Source organism: Monodon monoceros, unplaced genomic scaffold (genome assembly GCF_005190385.1).
Source record: "Monodon monoceros isolate NGI ecotype Baffin Bay Population unplaced genomic scaffold, NGI_Narwhal_1 Super_Scaffold_3, whole genome shotgun sequence".
Classification (NCBI taxonomy): Eukaryota; Metazoa; Chordata; class Mammalia; order Artiodactyla; family Monodontidae; genus Monodon; species Monodon monoceros.
In genome coordinates this window covers 23,010,766-23,028,225 of record NW_021703780.1, presented here as the reverse complement: position 1 = coordinate 23,028,225, position 17,460 = coordinate 23,010,766, and the positions used below count along the sequence as shown (strand labels likewise).

General features: G+C 41.6%; 6 non-coding genes across 6 annotated transcripts; 4 read left to right on the top strand and 2 right to left on the bottom strand.

The window, feature by feature from the left end:
• The first annotated feature begins 218 nt into the window (after positions 1 to 218).
• TRNAF-GAA lies at positions 219 to 291 on the top strand. Its single transcript has one exon. It is a non-coding gene; the product is annotated as a tRNA-Phe (tRNA).
• A 3,381-nt stretch (positions 292 to 3,672) lies between these two features.
• Positions 3,673 to 3,744, top strand: TRNAA-UGC. Its single transcript has one exon. It is a non-coding gene; the product is annotated as a tRNA-Ala (tRNA).
• Positions 3,745 to 7,390: 3,646 nt separating this feature from the next.
• Positions 7,391 to 7,463, bottom strand: TRNAK-UUU. Its single transcript has one exon. It is a non-coding gene; the product is annotated as a tRNA-Lys (tRNA).
• A 1,184-nt stretch (positions 7,464 to 8,647) lies between these two features.
• On the top strand, positions 8,648 to 8,720 carry TRNAR-CCG. The gene has a single exon. It is a non-coding gene; the product is annotated as a tRNA-Arg (tRNA).
• Positions 8,721 to 12,583: 3,863 nt separating this feature from the next.
• Positions 12,584 to 12,655, top strand: TRNAA-AGC. The gene has a single exon. It is a non-coding gene; the product is annotated as a tRNA-Ala (tRNA).
• A 3,536-nt stretch (positions 12,656 to 16,191) lies between these two features.
• Positions 16,192 to 16,263, bottom strand: TRNAA-CGC. The gene has a single exon. It is a non-coding gene; the product is annotated as a tRNA-Ala (tRNA).
• Between the last annotated feature and the right edge of the window lie 1,197 nt (positions 16,264 to 17,460).

The window sequence follows — 17,460 nt, the reverse complement described above, 5'->3', positions numbered from 1 at the left end:
AGTAGCCGAATCCATTTCTCCCCCTATACTTCCCTCCTCCTCTACCAACCCATCCAGTCTCCTAAAACTGGATCCTATTTTTAGACATGGATTTCAGGGGAGCCCATATACTTTGGGGCGAACGAATGGGTGATGTTGAACAAAATAAGAGTAGACTGGCCCCCACAAATGAAAACTTTAAATTTTGGGAGAACAGCTAAGCTGAGCGTTCCCAGGTGGCCGAAATAGCTCAGTTGGGAGAGCGTTAGACTGAAGATCTAAAGGTCCCTGGTTCGATCCCGGGTTTCGGCAGTAGTGTTTTACTGTGGTGTAATTTATTAACCCGTTACACGACAGTTATGCCCCAATCCCCAAAATCCATATATAACTACAATTTTTACGGCTTTTTGCAAGCGCGATCAAGGGGTGTGTGTGTGTGTGTGTGTGTGTGTGAAGTGTCTTCCACGAAGTGTTTCCTGACAGTGATATTTCATTTAAAGTTTCAAAACCTAGGAAATTATTTTCCTAGGAGCTAGGAAATTCCAATATGCTACATGGCGTTGCACTTACAATTCATTTCTGCCTTTATGTTGTGTGTGTGCGTGTGATCTTTTTAATCACAAGAATTGTTGTTGTTGGTGGTGGGGAAACCTGAAGAAAAAAGAACTACTACACTGTGTAAGTGTATATATGTGGGTGTGGTATATGCAAGGAAAAATTTCCAATCAGAAAATATGGGTTTGTATTTTGGGTCCACCCCGTTTTTAAACTGCTAGAATAAGGAGCTTTGTTGAACATCATTGAACTTTTAAACAATTACAAGAACATGCAGAATTTTCTTTTTGACAAGACATTCATTCCTTCAGCCTTCCACCCCTGTCTAGAATTTGCACATCTTAAGTTATTTCTGTTTTGTTATCCAGGAACGAATGAGAATAAGCACTTCTTTAAGAATTATTCTGTTGAATTTTCACAAGGGGACCTAGAATACTGAAAAATGAAAGCAAATGGACAGTAAAGACGTCAAGACTCAGGTACCAATACCCCATTTTTTCCTTTTAATTTTGACTTTATTTCTTGAAACTCTTTGTTAGGGATAATAGGTCACTCTTGTGTCATTCTGAACTGTTTTCTTCTTTTCAAATTTCTGTGTCACTTTCATAGTGTCTGTTTTCCACCGACAACTCTTGGACACTTTGAAAGAAGAAAATAAAACACTATTTCAACATCAGAACTGCATCAAGTTGCAAATGGAAAATTGGTACAAACTGAGAAGCAACGTCAAGGTAGGGACATTCGCTGTACAGGAACTTGGCATTAGAAACTTATCCATTAACAATCTATCCCTCCTCAATTCAGAAGCTTGCATTTTATTTCATTAAGAAGTATTTGATTGGACAAACAGCATCATTGAGTATTTTATTGCCTAACACAGTTATGATTCCTTTATATTCTGTTGAAGTGGGAGGTCTAGGGTAGTTCACAAAACATAATTAGCCTCACATTCAATATCTAAAAAATGAGGCTAATGATGTCTATGTAAAAAGGGATACTGTAAATACCAAAGGAGATCATGCAAGTGAATGCTTTGTGTCATGTCCACACATAGTAGGAAACTGGTAGACTGTGCTCTATATTCCTTGGTTCTGGTGTTCCCAGAACAGCATCTAAACATGTCATGTCTTCTGTAGCTAGGGATGTCAAATAGCAATATAATAAAGCCATAAATGAGTCACTTTTGTAACTTTACATTTTCTAGTAGTCACATAAAAAATAAAAATAAGTGGTCTTCATTGAAGAAGAATATTTAAATAACTTGGTGTATCAAAAACATCATTTAAATAAATAGTCAATCAAAAAATTATTAGTGATATAGTTTACATTTTAAATATCATATTAAGTCTTTGAGGCCTGATATATATTTTACACTTACAGCACATCTCAATTTTTAAGTGTTCAATACTCAAAGTGGCTAGTGGCTACCATTTTGGACAGTGCAGGGTTAAACATACACATCATAGATTTTCAGATTTTCTGAATTGAGTATATATGGCATGAGTGTGTTCTGTCACTCAATTTAGAAGTTTAATTCGTGATAAGAATTCTGTATTAAATGAATCCATAGTCTGAAGATGGCTATAGACTTTTAAAAAATTGAAGTATAGTTGATTTACAATATCATATTAGTTTCAGGTGTACAACATAGTTACTCAACAATTTTTATAACTCTAAATATTTAATTTTTATAATTCTCACTTTGTTCATGGGGCAAAAAGAAAAAAAAAAGGCATACCTTATTATTATGAATTCCTGAGACCCCAATAGACATGCAGTTTTCACCAGGTGTAACACAAAATTATGACCAAGCAGTGTTTCTGAAAACCTTCCTAATATTGGAAAGCATCATAAACCTAATATTTTACAACATCAAACAGTCAAGATAATCCTCCTAAGCACTTCATGGGCTAAAAATTTCATGAGCCAACTGAAAGGACAAATCTGTCAGACAAACCATATTCTTTCAGCTTCAAAAGGAGCTCAATGTTATTTTATGAATATTGGCAAAATTCCATAAGTGAGCAAACCAGAAGGAGAAAGGGTTAGCCACTGGAAATCTGGTGCCAGGAAATGGGTTCTCTTGCAGTCTTTTTATATATTTCAAAGAACACAGTCTTAACCACAATAAATCCCAGGGTTCAAGAGATGTCCGGGAGCAAATTTATTTTCCTACGAATATCACTAATGAGAATACTTTTCTGTCTTTATCCATCCTCCACATAGTTGTATCTACTGATCACTCACAAATCCAAACCTGGAGGCAGGGGTAATTGTGTGAGTTCACCATGTAACATTCTCACAAGTGTGCACCACATAGATCTTGAATTTAACATGAGCAAGGCTTGCCCATCTTCTCTGTCTTCCAAACTTCCTCCCATTTCCAAAAGAATTTTTAAAACCTACCCCTTTTCTGCACTTTCTTCTGTTTGGTAATGACATAGCTTTTTTCCCTCCCTAAATAAGTGCATGAACAAACAAACAAACACATAAATAAATACTTTTTTTCCACTTTATCCCTAATGTCTTGCGGCTATTTGTCTTTGGTCTCGCTCTCATAATTTAATATTCCTCTCCATCCCTGAAGCTGTTGTTTCATTCATGCCTTATGAATGCTTATGAAGAAGAGATTTTGGATTATTGGCGGGGCCTGCTAAATTAGCTGGGTGCCTAGATTAGAAGAGAAAAAGAGCCCCTTACATTGCAATGTTGAATGCGTCGTTCTAGGGTTTTTTACTGCCTGTGGCTTTCCTCCATCAAATCTGGTCCTTAATATTCCAATGGAGCAAACAACCAAGATCATGAAGCATTTTAGGCAGGAAAGAAGCTGAATTTCAATGGCCTTGTGTCTCAGGTTAAGACATATCTGGAGGAAATCAAAAGGTCCAAAAACGGGGACTTGATTTGATCTCTTGCCAAGCATAATAGGAGACTCCAACTATGTTTTAAAGCTATGGTGGCAACTTCTTTTGGTTATCTGACACATGTTTCCAATCTTTTGCCTTCCACTTCAAGTTCTGTACTCAAAAGCATCAGTATCCTTCTTTGGTTCCTCTACCGCCTAGACACCCAAGGATCCAGAGCCTCAGGAAATAAAATTTATTCCCGAAGAAGCATTATCAGGAAACCTGTCGGGGAGGGGGTGTAGCTCAGTGGAAGAGCGCATGCTTTGCATGCATGAGGCCCCGGGTTCGATCCCCGGCATCTCCAGGCCTTGGTTTCACTTTTCCCTCAAACCTCAAGGAATACAGATTTAGTTCTCCTAACCCTTTTTTTCCCGTTATAGTCCTGTACACATACAAAGTAAAAACATAACCCAATGGATTCTGGTGAAGTCCCTCCTCTCTTGCTGTGAGCCTCGACCTCACCAAGACGACTTCAACAAGCAGAAGAAAGACAAAAAGGAAGTGGGAGAAAGAACGGGATGCCAACAGGAACAGTCTCGAAATCTTGGCCCTGAGATTAAAGTCATGACAACCTACACACCGAACTATCTAGAGTTCAGCCTCTGAAAACCATTTCAAATTAAAAATACTTGGTTTCTGCCTTACCCCTCTTATCTTCCATGTCTTGCATTCCAAGCTCAACACATTAAACAAACAACAACAACAAAAACACTCACTCCTTCGTATAGCTCAGATGGTGAAGTCTAAAGACAAAGGCGGTCCCTGTTTCTACCTTGCGCTCTTCTCCTACCACTAGCACGTGGGGATCCGGACACTGTGGCCTCCCCGCCGCGCGGTCTGAAACCTCCAATACCACCGGGATACACTAAAATCAGAAACTCAACCGCAGGACTTCTCTCAAGTGCTCCAACCACGGAAAGAGCAGCGAGGCTCTCTGAAAACCGCGACAGTCAGACAAAACGAAGGGGATCTTCCTTCGGGAAAGCGGTCTCAGCTCACTTCTTTTACCGGGAATGGGCCTGCTTGTTCCCCACGTACCCAGAGGAAACGCAGCAGAGACGCGTAACTAACCGCCTCTCCGCCCATCTGAAACTAACGCCAACCTAAGCACTCGTCCACTTTTTTCCTCCTCCACCTTCCTGTGGCCGCTGAAGCCGCGGACTCCACGCCTGCCTGTCGTTATCGTTACCTGTATTCTGCTCTCGCACTAATCTCCCTCCTGGTGTTAACTTTCCCAAAGATATCAGCCCACTCGTCTTGGAGTCTCTAAAGCCGAGAACTGCCAAACCTGGCTGACTTTCAGAATCATCGCGGGGAGCTTTTAAACAAGGTCGATTTCTGGCTTAGCCCATCAGAGATAAGTCAGAATTTCCTCCAAACCTAGTACCTGAGTTGACTGTCGGAACAAATTTTGGCTGAAGGTGGGAAACGTCTCCCCTTTCCACAGGGACAATGGGATCTCAAGAACTAATTTGGCAACCGGCGAGTTCATTTTGCACATCGGGCCCAGCGGCTGAACCTCCCCCCTGGTGTTCTTTCATTCAAGAAAAGGATTCCGTATATACTAAGAGGGGCAAAAATCGATGCAGCATCCTGCTGTCTGTTCTTGTCCCCAACTTGGTCTCTGTGCATCTCAGAACCAGAGCTGCAAGAGCCCGGGAGACAAACCAATGCCGGATTTCCCAACCATGGTGCTGGCCCAGGCATTGACAAGGGTATTGTTTTTATTAGTTTCTTCCTTCTGTTTGCCTTAGGTTTCTTCTGCTCTTTTTCCCCTTGGCTATCTCAGTGAAAACTTAGATGACTAACTTGTGATTTTTCTTTTCTTGTATGCACTGAGTGCTATAAATTTCCTTCTCAGTGCTGTTTTAATAAGTATCAGAAATTTTTAGTGCTGTCTTAGTGTATCAGAAATTTTGATACATTGTATTTTTATTTCATTCTATTTATTTTTAAATCTCCATTGAGATTCCTCTTTATTCCGTGGGTTATTTAGAGCTGTGCTGTTTAGTTTCCAAGTGTTTGAATATCTGCCTCTTATCTTTCTGTGACTAATTTGCACTGTGGTCAGAGAACACACTGTATCTTTCAATTCTATTAGATTTGTTGAGGGTTATTCTATGTCCCAGGATATGTTCTATCTTGGAATACGTTCTGATGGATTTGAAAACAATCTATACTCTGCTTGTATTGGATGAACCAGTCTGTGTTGATTGGATTCCGGTGGCTGATGGCATTTTCAAGTTTTTCTATATCCTTGATCATTTTCTGTTTAGTTGTTCCATCAGTTATTCTGAGAGAGACGTTGAAGTTTCCAACTATAATAGTGGATTTGCGTATTTTATCTTTCAGTTTTATCAGATTTTGTTTTCCTTCACATATTTTGCAGCTCTGTTGTTTGGTGCATACATATTTTGGATTACTATGCCCTTCTTGGTAGATGGGCACTTGTATCATTATATGATGTCCTTCTCTGCCTCTGATAATTTTCTTTGTTATGAAACTGACTTTATTTGACATTAATATAGCTACTCCTGCTGTCTTTTGGTTGATGTTTGCATGACATGCCTTTTATTTTTTTATCCTCCTAACTTCAAACTGCCTATATATTTACAGGTTATATTTGAGGTGAATTTTTTTGTAGACAGACAGCATATAGTTTGGTCATGTTTTCTAATCTACCCTGTGGGTTTAATTAGTGCACTTAGACTATTTACATTTAATGTAATTATTGGTATGTAGGGCTTAAGTCCGGCATTTTATTTTTTTTTTGATTTCTATTTGTTCTCTGTTATTCTTATTGTTCTCTTCTCTCTTTTTTTGTTGCCTTTTTATGGACTACTTGTATATATTTTGGAATTCCATATTCATTTATCTATACTATATTTTATTGTATCCTTTTGTATAGATTTTTAAAAGTCATTACTGCAAGAATTCCATTATAGATATTTAACTTAGACTGTACTGGTGTCACCATTTTACCAGTTCATGTGAAATGTAGCAACCTTACCTCCCTTTCTGTCACTTTACTATTCCTCACTTGTAATATGATTGTCTTAACTATTTCTTTCACATACATTTAGAACCACATCAGACAGTGTTATACTTTTGCTTCAACTTTCAAACATAATTTTAAAAGCTCAAGACAAGGAAAGTGTATTGTACTTACCATGTTTTTTTGCTTACCATGTTTTTTTTCTTCCTTCCTGATATTCAATATTCCTTCTCTATCATTTCCTTTCTGTTTGGAGAACTTACTGTAGTCATTCTTTTAAGGTAGTTCTCTGGCAGCAAATTATCTTAGTATTCCTTTATCTGAGAATATATTGATTTTCTTTTCATTCCCGAAAGATATTTTCTCTGGATATTGTATTCTGGATTGATAATTCTGTTCTTTTTTTTTTTTTTTTTTTTTATAATTCTGTCCTTTAAGCACTTGGAAAATGTTGTACCACTCTTTCTGACCTCTATGGTTTCTGATGAGATAGATAGCCGCTGTCATTTGAATTGTTTCTCTATACGGGTAAAGTGCCATGTATCTCTGGTTTCAAGATCTTTTTCTCCCTTTGTTTTTAAGAGTTCAGAAGTCTTGGTTGATTTTTTTCCCCAGTCAACTGATGAAAGAGACTCTCTTCTAAAAACCACATAAAATCCATATCTTCAGGTCAGCAATCCCTATTCCAAATGGCTTCCCAAGACTGTCCCTTGGGGTTGGTAAATTTATCACATAATCATTTCACACCTATAAAGCAACCACATAAAATCCAAATCTTCAGGTCAGCAATCCCTATTCCAAATGACTTCCCAAGACTGTCCCTTGGGGTTGGTAAATTTATCACATAATCATTTCACACCTATAAAGCAATGAGCAAAGTTTCAATCAGTGTAAAATCAGGATATCATTTCCCCCTAACTCTTCCTGTATGAATAAAGATAAAACAGAGGCAGGACGCCTGAACAGGGACTTGAACCCTGGACCCTCAGATTAAAAGTCTGATGCTCTACCGACTGAGCTATCCAGGCCCACAATATTAGCTTTTCCCGTAGTGTCTTATCTATCTTCACACATTTGGACAGTTCGTTTTATCCTTCATGTATTAGTTCCCAAGTCAGATTTCTTGGATTTTCCTCATTGCTAAGAAGATTCTGTTTGAGAGAGATGTTATAATCGTTAGGAACATTTTCCTTCCTCTTCTCTTCTTTGTCTTCCTTCTCTAGGTTTTCAGAACCAGAGATGCTGCATCCCCTAGACAAAGCATTGCCAAGTTTCAGACTACATTGCTAGACAAAGAGGGTTTCATTTCTTGCCAAGTACCTCACCTAAATTTCTCCAGGCAACACTCACACTATTTCTGTTTCTCTCTCTCCGCATTGTCTTGTACATATTTCTTGCAGCCTTTGTAGACAGAGGGAAAGAGAGGTGAAGGAGGAGGAATTTGAAGATGCAAGAAAGTGTTCCATAATGGGTCCCTTTCTGTTGATGGATGAAATTGCCCCCAAACATTCCTTTGGCAAGGGAGTCTTGGAGCTGGCTGATGGGAGGGTGGGAACCAGGTGGAACAGCTCGTGCTGGCCAGGCATTCTGCCCAACGTGGTGTGGATTTACATTCTTCAGCTTCTACTGGAGCCAGTAGCTCTCCAAACAGGAAAACAACAAGGGACCATTATCCAATCTATGCTTCTCATTGAACCCATTTCGAGAAGGAAAGGGGTTTAACTAAAACAATTTCATAGGAAACAGCAGAAGGCATTTTCTTGGTCTAACCAGACTCATTCAGTCCAGGCCCTAGCTCTTACCCTCCACTGCTCCTGTTTGAGCTTACAGATTTTTCTCCCTGGAGGATGTGCCATTGTATCTTTGAGATGGAACAGGTCAGAACGTACCAAACTCTGAAGCTCCCTCTCCTTACACTATCATCATCCCTTCATTGCAGACTTTAGTTCTTGGCTCATATTTCTCCACTGAACTTGCATCATCATTAACTTGCATCAGACTTAGGTAAGAAAGCCTTCAAAGGCTGTGTCACTTCTGGTCGCCTCACCGTTTATTAATTTTAAGTAATTGTTGTCAGGAACTTGATGCAGTTTTATTCCCTTTGGGGCAGGAATGTTATTAATGAGATCTTCTTTCCAATGAAGTTAGAAATTTGAAAACAGAAACCTACCACGTTTCAGCTTCCAGGTTTGAAAACAGGCATTCACCAACTGGCTACGTGGCCTAATGGATAAGGCATCTGGTTCCGGATCAGAAGGTTGAGGGTTCGAGTCCCTTTGTGGTCGTTTGCTTATTGCTAGGCAAGAAACGGAATCCTTTTCATTTGACTTTCTAAGGGCTGACCTTGAGAAGAAAACCTGAAATGAGGCAAGAGTCTTAAAAAACCAAAATTAGTATGCCCACTAATTACCAATACCTTGCGTTCTGTCATTGGCATCTAATCACCAGATAATACCCAGTAGTGAAATACTAATGCATGTATAGTTATTGATACCATAATGACCCTGGATTTTCTGGCTCAGAATCCTTCTCTAGAACTGGTAGACAGTGGCCAAGAAAAGGATAGGAAGGGGAAGAAAAGTTGACTGCAAACATTTCTCTGGAGAAAGCTGGGTTTCAAAGAGTTTCTATCTAAGAGTTAAGAATATGTGCTTGGAGGGCTAGGGGAGATACTAAATCCTGAACATGCACTTGCAGTCTGGACCCTCATAGTGAGAGTCTGATGCTTGTCAACTGAACTATCCAGCTCAGGAATTCAACTTATTCTGAGAATTTATTCAAAGCTAATAAGTGGACTATTCTCTAACCTTTCTACTATTTGCCTTCGTTATAAACACAGGGCACCAATATTTGAGAAATTCACCTGGCAGAGGGATCCTCCTTCTACATTCAGCATAGCTTCCTACTTAGCAAATCTGAACAAACTTGCAACAGGTAGAGATTGAATCAGTAATCAAAAACCTTCCAACAAAGTAAAGTCCAGGAGCACAGGCACATTCAGCTAAACTGCAAGACGTAAGATTAACACACAAAAGTAAGTTGTTTTTCCCTACACTAGCAATGAACAATCTGGAAAGGAAATTTAAAAAGCAATTCCATTTACAATAGCATCTGAAAAAATAAAATACCTAGGTAAAATTTAACCAAAGAGGTGAAAGACTTGTACACTGAAAACAACAAAACATTGCTGAAAGTAATTGAGGAAGAGGGGTAGGGAATTTCAGTGGGAAGCATCTCTGTTCCTCCATCTACTGTCTATTTCATGACTCAAAAATTATGAGACTCAACAAAAATGTCTGTCAGGTTCTTTATTTTCCCTCTTCTTTCCATCTTTTTTCCCTGTACTGAAGGTGATCTTCCTCTTAATGTTGGGGTAGGCCTCTTTTTCTTAACTGGTTTTTTTTTTTTTTTTTTTTTTGGCTTCATAGTGTGGATTGCAGGGATTGACCCTGCATCCTTAGCAGTGAAAGTGCAGAGTCCTAACCACTGGACCGCCAGGGAATACCCTAGGCCTCTTTTTTTTTTTTTTTGGTGGAGATTTAGGATGGACTCCCCCCCCCCAACTTTTCCTCTCCCATCCCATCTTCCTTTTACCAAAACAACCACCCTATGTGGAACCAAGGTCTATGGAATAGAACTGGAACAGCTGTAAAGGCAATGCACTGAATCATTGGTTTTCTTTTCGTATGAGCGGGGAAATCATGAGAAAATGAATGAAAAGGTGCAAGAAGGATTGGGTTACAGAGTAAAGAACACACATGGAATTACAGGGGTTTTACTCAAGACCTTGTATGTGGAAGGCACCTGCTTAACACTAAAAATCACCTTGCCCTAGAAATTCTTCATAACATATCAGTGCCATTTTTGGATGGTTTTGAGAAACCTAAAAGTTGGCAAGGGAAAGTCCACTGAGATAAATTTCACCAATGTAAAAATCATTAAACTAGATCCTCTCTTGCATCTCTGGTTCAATATTCTGGAACAGAAAAAGTATATTAGGCAAAACTAAGGAAATCTGAATAGATTGTAGATTCCATTTTAAAAAATGTATCAATTTGAGTTCATTAATTGGCAAATGTATCATCCTACTGTAAGCTGTTAACAATATGGGAAACTGAGTGCAGGGTATAGGGGAACTCTCTGTAATGTCCTCTCCATTTTTCTCTATATCTACAACTGTTCTAAAGTTCAACTCTTTTTATAAAATAAAATGATCTCTCTTTTAGATACACAAGAGAAGAGAGCATTTAAAAGGATTTAGAGCAAAGGTTTTGCTGCAGAGTGAATGCATTTCTAACAGGGCTCTTGTACCGGTTAGCGCCCACATTCAACAGGAGGGTGACTTATAGGACCTATGCCACTGTCTGATTTCTATGATGATTTTAAATAACATTCAACAGAGGCTAAAACAAAAGAATAAGCATGTGATTAGTAACGTGCTCCAAACGAAAGCTGGCTTCAGTAGGCTTTTGTGTATGTATGTATACATGAAATTATGGGGAAAGTGAAAGAGTCTACACCAGAACCGGGTCGTGAATCCTGGGTCCTCAGACTAAGGGCCTGATGCAGGTCCAATTGAGCTACCCAAGAGTACGAAGGTTTCAGTAAGAATCTATTCAAACCAAAAACGTTTAGTCACTGCTTAACCTTTTCCTTCCACTCTTTCCCTTGTATTTTAAAGCCAAACATGCTAAAAACTAGTTGATGGCAGTTGAAATGCCCAAACACAAAACTGCGTTTGGAATTTGTTTCTAAACTCAATGCTGCATCCGGATACGTATAACGTCGACTTTCTAAAATCTCTAATACCGGGGTCTACTGCTCCAGAGATATGCAACCACAGGCGCGCCCTTGAAAATGCTCAGCCTGTGTTTGCCGTGACAGAAAGTGGAGCAAGGCACTCTCAGAGTCACAAAATCTTGGGCAAAACGGGACGTATCTTTTTGTGGGACACACGCTTTCAAATCACTTACCTTAGGAAGGAGCCTTCTTCTCTTCCCGAGGGCCTGCAGAAAGTGTAGCAGAAATGCCGGGCTTGGTCACTTTCTACCTCCGAGCCTCTCCATTGAGACCCATCTCCAAACTAGTCCTCTTCTATCTTCTTCCTCTGCTGCCTCTTTTCTTCCCCTTCATTGGCTTCATCCTTTTCCCCTCCGAGAACCAGGCCACTCTCCCTTCTCCAACACCTCTTCTGCTTGTTCCACTTCCCAGCCTCTCGTCTTTCTAGCATGGTGATAGTATAACCCATCCCGGTCGGTACCTGTCCTCTCCTCCCCATTCCCTCTCCTGACAGAAGGTTTAGGATTTTATCCAAAAATCTTACCTAGCTTAACAGTCGCACCAATGTTTGCCTAAAGGTGGGAGGTGTCGACGTTCTGCGCCCTGGGTACTGATGAAATTTTCAGACTTGTCCAGGCATAGGGAAGGTTTACAGACAGCGAATTGGTTTCTCAGGTTGCGCGCAGCTTCCCTTGCGCTCTCCTCCTTGCGCAAATAATGTGATGCTGTAACAAACAGGAGCGCCCACATTTCTACTCTTACCTCTGTCTGCCGCCACTCTTGTGTTGTCTGCAAAACCAGAGCGAAAGCGTCGCCGTAACAAAGCCGCTGTCACGTCCCGAGTCCAGATGCCGAATGCACTGGTTTGCAAGAGCACGCAAGACTGCCTGAGACACATACTTGTCGCTCTTTGTTTCGGTCAAGTATTGTGAATTGATTCACCTCTTGTCTTAACTTCACACCTGGACCTACATTCCCTCGGCTGCACTCACGGAGCGCGCCTTTGTATCCCCAGCACTACGTTTTGCATTTTTGGCAGCTTCGTGGGCAGAGGAGCACTTTCTAAAGAAGGGAGAATCTAAAGACATAACAGAAGATTCAGTTCTGGGACTCTCCCTCGTGGTGGACTAGAACTGACACAAGAGGCAGTTGACTAAAAGTTCGTGATGGGGAGGAGGATTGTGGGAAGACCTAAGGGTTTTTCGGTCCAGAATGCATTTCTCTTTTTCCTGCCCTAGCTGTGAGACAGGAGTCAGTCCAGAGGTTTCAGAAACAGAGGAACTGAACATAATGGACTTTGGCTTGCCAACATCGTCATACAGTGATAAATAAATAACATGGGACAATAGGTAAATGAACTTACGGTGGGGGGGGTGTAGCTCAGTGGTAGAGCGCGTGCTTAGCATGCACGAGGCCCTGGGTTCAATCCCCAGCACCTCCATTTGTCCTCAACTCCCTCACAGCTGAGGTCCTTCTCGGTTTTCTTTGTGTAGACCTTAACTTTTGTATCCTTCGGTTAATCATGTGACTGTGGGCCTTGACATTCCTTGGATCTCCCAACCTGACTACTTCAGTACAATAAAGCCAGGAACCAAGTTAAGTACAGAAACTGCTCGCTCAGAATCAGTCTCCTGAAGGCGGAGCACCGAGTATGCCATGTAGGGTCCATTCTCCTTTGCTGCATTTTTTTCATTATTATTAAGAAGCAGGGAAGAAAAAGACAGACTGAAAGAGAAAAGGGGGAAGGGGGCCTTTGGGAAAATTCTTTTAGATTACCCCTCCCACCTCCCACCCCGTCTTCCTCTCAGTTGGTTTGTGTCAATGGACAGGCTGCGGGCTCCAGAGGAAATTTTCCTTCTCCTTTTCCTTTCCCCACTCGCCCCTGTGCTTTCACCACACACCGAACCTTGGTTGGGCAGCAAAAGGTCGGTCCAATCACCAACCATGGAGCGCTGTGTTCCCAGGTTTTTCTCGGTGAAGGAGTGTTTAAGATACTGTCCGTGGGAAAGACGCTTCTCACGAAACTCAGAGGCTTCCAAAATCCGTAGTTGAAAAAGTTATTTCCAGTGTTGGAAAGGGCAGCTAGTCTCTCTCAAAGCCAGACTTGGGCAAAAAAGGTTGCTCCTTCCTGTGGCACAAACGCTTTTAAGCCCGCTTCCCTTAGGAGGAAGATAACCTTCTGGTTTCCTGCATCCCTAGAGGGAGCAGAGGAGACAGAGGCAACGCGGGCGCAAATTACCTCCCGGGCCAACCAAATAGTGGTTATCGTAAGGACCTAGTCCCAAGCCTTCTTTCGCCCTTTCCTCTTTTAGTTCCTCCTCCCCAACCGCAGCCACCTGCCTCCTCCTACCCCACCCCACCCCCATCCACTTTCTTCATCACCCGCTGCTTCACCTTCTCCTTCACTTTCCCTTCCCATCTCTCCTTTCATTCTGTTTCACCACTTCCTCCAGGCTAGTTGTTTCCAAGCAGCTCACTTCAGTTCCCGCAGCTCCACTTTCTTGATTAACAGTTCTCAAACCTGGATGATCAACAAAATCGTCTGGGGAGGCATTTCCATCCTATAGATCTTCACAGCACCCCCCCCATCCCGTGATTCTGAGTGCACTCAGGAGCTACAAGGTAGAAACGGGCATATGTATATTTACAAAGTTATCCGACGGTTTCCCAGCTTCGGGAACATTGCATTCTAGTCTAAAACCTTTTATCTTTGTGTTGGTGAGTCGCTTCAGGCTGCCTATATTATTCACCAAGTTACTTTTAAAAGTCGTTTCGCCTCTGAGCGACCATTTCAGCGACTTTCCAGAGCCAACTAAGCCTCATTCGGGCTTTTTTTTTTTTGAAGGGGAGGAGCAGAGGAGGAATGGAAGAGTTGATATATATGTAATTGATTCCGATATTCAGGAAAATACAGATTTCCCACTCGTGAGAAAAAGTAAAAGAGAAGACACAATGATTTAGGATTACTCCTAAAACTCACCTTTGGTCACCACAGATTTTGGCAACAGGAGGAAAGTGTCTATTCCTTGCATCTCTGTGATGGCTGAGGTTTGAGTATTTGTCCAAGAGCATCGGGTTGGAGTGGGAAGGTTCTTATAAAAGTTTAATTTGCTTCGCCGTTCTTGCTTAGCCTCCGAAGTGTCTCCCTTAAGCGTCATTGTGGATCTCAGAAACAGAACTGCACAGTCCCCAAGACAAAGCCACTGAGGTGCAGGGCTCCAGAGTTTGGAGTTTCGCTGGGCTCAAGAGTTTGCTAGAGTGACCTGTTTTCTCTTTCCAGCTGGATCTAAATTCCCCAGGGAACTTTTCAGGTTCTACTCCTTTGCACCCTTGTTCTAGCATTTCCAGCTGGGGTTGACAGCCAGAAGCATTAGAGGTGCAGGGCCCCCCCCCATGTGATGACGTGGGATCTGCCTTCTGGCGGAGGCCACCGGGAGAAGGAATTCAGAGTTCCAGCCTGAAGCCACTTGAGTTAACATGGGCTATGCATGGCCATGGCTAAGGATTCACAGCCCTAGGGTTTAGATACTCCCTTCTCCTGGAAAACTGGATCCAAAATATGTATTCCCTCATGGGTTACAGTGGCCAGGGTACTGTTCTTTATGGGGACGTCTTATGTCTCATGGCTTTTGACAGCTGCCTGAGAGATTCCCTAAGGCAGAAGGAGGGCTCCATGCTAAATACAGTGAGGCTGTAAAGAGCAAAAGGAATAATGTCCTGAGAATCCGTGTTTAGCAAAATGGAAAAAGGTGGTCTAAGCTGTTTTTCACTGCTTTGTCTGCTCTCCCATGTTAGAAGTCTAGAGAATGAGAGTCAAAGAGAAGGAAAACTCATTCACTTAATCTTTGCTCTGAAATGGTTTAGACAGCAGCTTGACAACAACATACTTGGACGGAGACAGCCCAGAGATGGCCCTGGTAGGAAGGGAGCTTAGTGGCTTGGCTGGTTTGAGCATCTGTCCAGGGTTTGAGTCCCAGAGGAAGCTGAGCTTGTGACTGATCGCTGCTTTCTCTTGATCTTGAAGGACCTAGGAGAAACATGATTTTAGTTTCTCCAAATGAGGGAAAATAGATGTCATTTTAAAAATTTTGACTTCACGTTTTAAAACATCCTTTTCAAATACAAAAGTTATCATGCAAAGGTTTTGGTAAAGAAAAATGGAACAGTTTTCGTGCATTCACCCAACACTCGACTTGCACAGAGAACAAAGTACAGAGCAATGATATTCTGTAGTTTGTACTGATTCTTAAACGAGTTGTTTCTGTTTGTTTTTTCTGTTTGTTTGCTTGTTTTGTTAAATACAAGCAAATTATATATCTATTCTTATTTCCACCCAAACACCTTTGGCCACATCTTCCTCTGGGACATCAGTGTGGTGTTACATGAGGTGTTGTTAATTCATTTAATGATTTAAGAACAGAAAAGTGAAGTTCAGCGAGGAAATGTAGAAGGTAAGGGATCTAAATCCGCTGTTTGCAGGGTTTCTGAAATTTACTTCAGCTAGGTGTTTTGGTTGAGGGGATGGTGGGGAGTTAGTGGGTGTCTTCTAGTATATATTTTGTGTAAATTTCCTGTGGAAGTTGATTTAACATGGAATACAAATGACTGTGCTGCCCAAACCTAGGATCTAACCTTTAAAATCCGTTGGTCACTTGCTCATCTAAACTATTCCAGCGAGCGTGAGCTAGTTCTTCAGTCTTCCAAATCATGTTTTAAACGTTCACGTGGCAAAGGCTTTGGTAAATGTCACCTTACCTTGGGCCAACGTCCACCCACTCACTCACCAAAAAATACTTGGGGTCTGTGCCCTGCACCTCCGTTGCTTATCTTGGATTCCCTGCTCCAGGGCCCGTGGAGTAGAAATGGTATAATATCGAAGGGAATCCATTGGACTACGTATTGTTTTAAATGGGAGCAGAGGAAACATGGCAAAATGTATGACAAAAATGAAAGGGGAGGATGAGGAAAAAACTTAGATGGAGGAGCCGGGGGTTGAACCCGGGACCTCGTGCATGCGAAGCACGCGCTCTACCACTGAGCTACACCCCCTGCTGCAGAAGCTCCTTGGGGATCATTTATAAAATACTACTTTTATTTTGAGATTGGCTTTATTTTCTAATGGAGAAAATCCACTGGGTTAAATCCCACCATCTGTGAAATTACTAAACTGGATATTGTCTAGCGGCTTCACTCAGGTTACAGTCGGACTGACACAGTCTCTGATTCTAGGACTTTCCTACTTCCGTTAGCCTGCTGCAAGGTCCACTCAGAAGAAACTACGTGAAAATTACTTTCTTTCGCCTGGAAAAGTCACGGATTTCCAACACAAATCTCCAGCAGTACTGGCTCAGATGAAGTGCTTTTCAGCCCAGAGGCAGCCGAATTGAATCCCGCACCAGGTTGGGTCGATGACGGCCAACAAACATCCTTTATCCAGCTGACACTCATTGTTTGCTCACGCATCACCACATATTCTGAGATTGTCTTCAGTTCTGGTTCCACATCCCCCCACCTCTTGAGGGTTATGTCTACAAAGGATTTCAGGGGGGAAAAAAAATCTTTAGTTCTATCAGCTAAAAAAAATCTAAAGTTCTATCAACTTAAAAAAAAGCTGTCATGGGAATTCCCTTGGTGGTCCAGTGGTTAGGACTTCACGCTTTCGCTGCCGAGGGCGCAGTTTCAGTCCTTGGTGGGGGAGTTAGGATCCTGCAAGCCACGCAGCACAGCAAAAGAAAAAAAGAAAAAGAAAAGAAAAAGAAAAAAGTGACATTTTTCTAGACTGGGGGAATGAAAGGACAAACACAGGGCAGCGAAACAACATTGGGGAACCTAGCAACTGTCAAACTGCTTTCCCTGAAGGAACCCATTATCACAGTGGGAAAACCTGCAATTCTTCAGAACATGAAAATTCGAGGAGGTCCTGGGTAACTCAAAGCTGATAGTACTGGCCGCGTGGGAAAGAGCAGAGGTAATAGCTCTTTTCTCGCTGGGATGCTTTCAGCTTTGTGTAAGGCCAATGACCTCCATGAGTCCAAAGCCCTAAACTATACTTCTTTATCATGATCTTCATATGATATTGATGGAAGTAATCCAGGAAGCTTCTCAGTTAATGGCTTGAAAATACCGGACATAAGTGTTTATTGGTGAAGGCAGGGACGACTGGAGGCACGCAATTCCAATTCTTCTTGCCTTAGCCCTCTAAGCCCTTTTCTTGAGAAAGTGAATTCAGAAGCATTTGTATTAGGG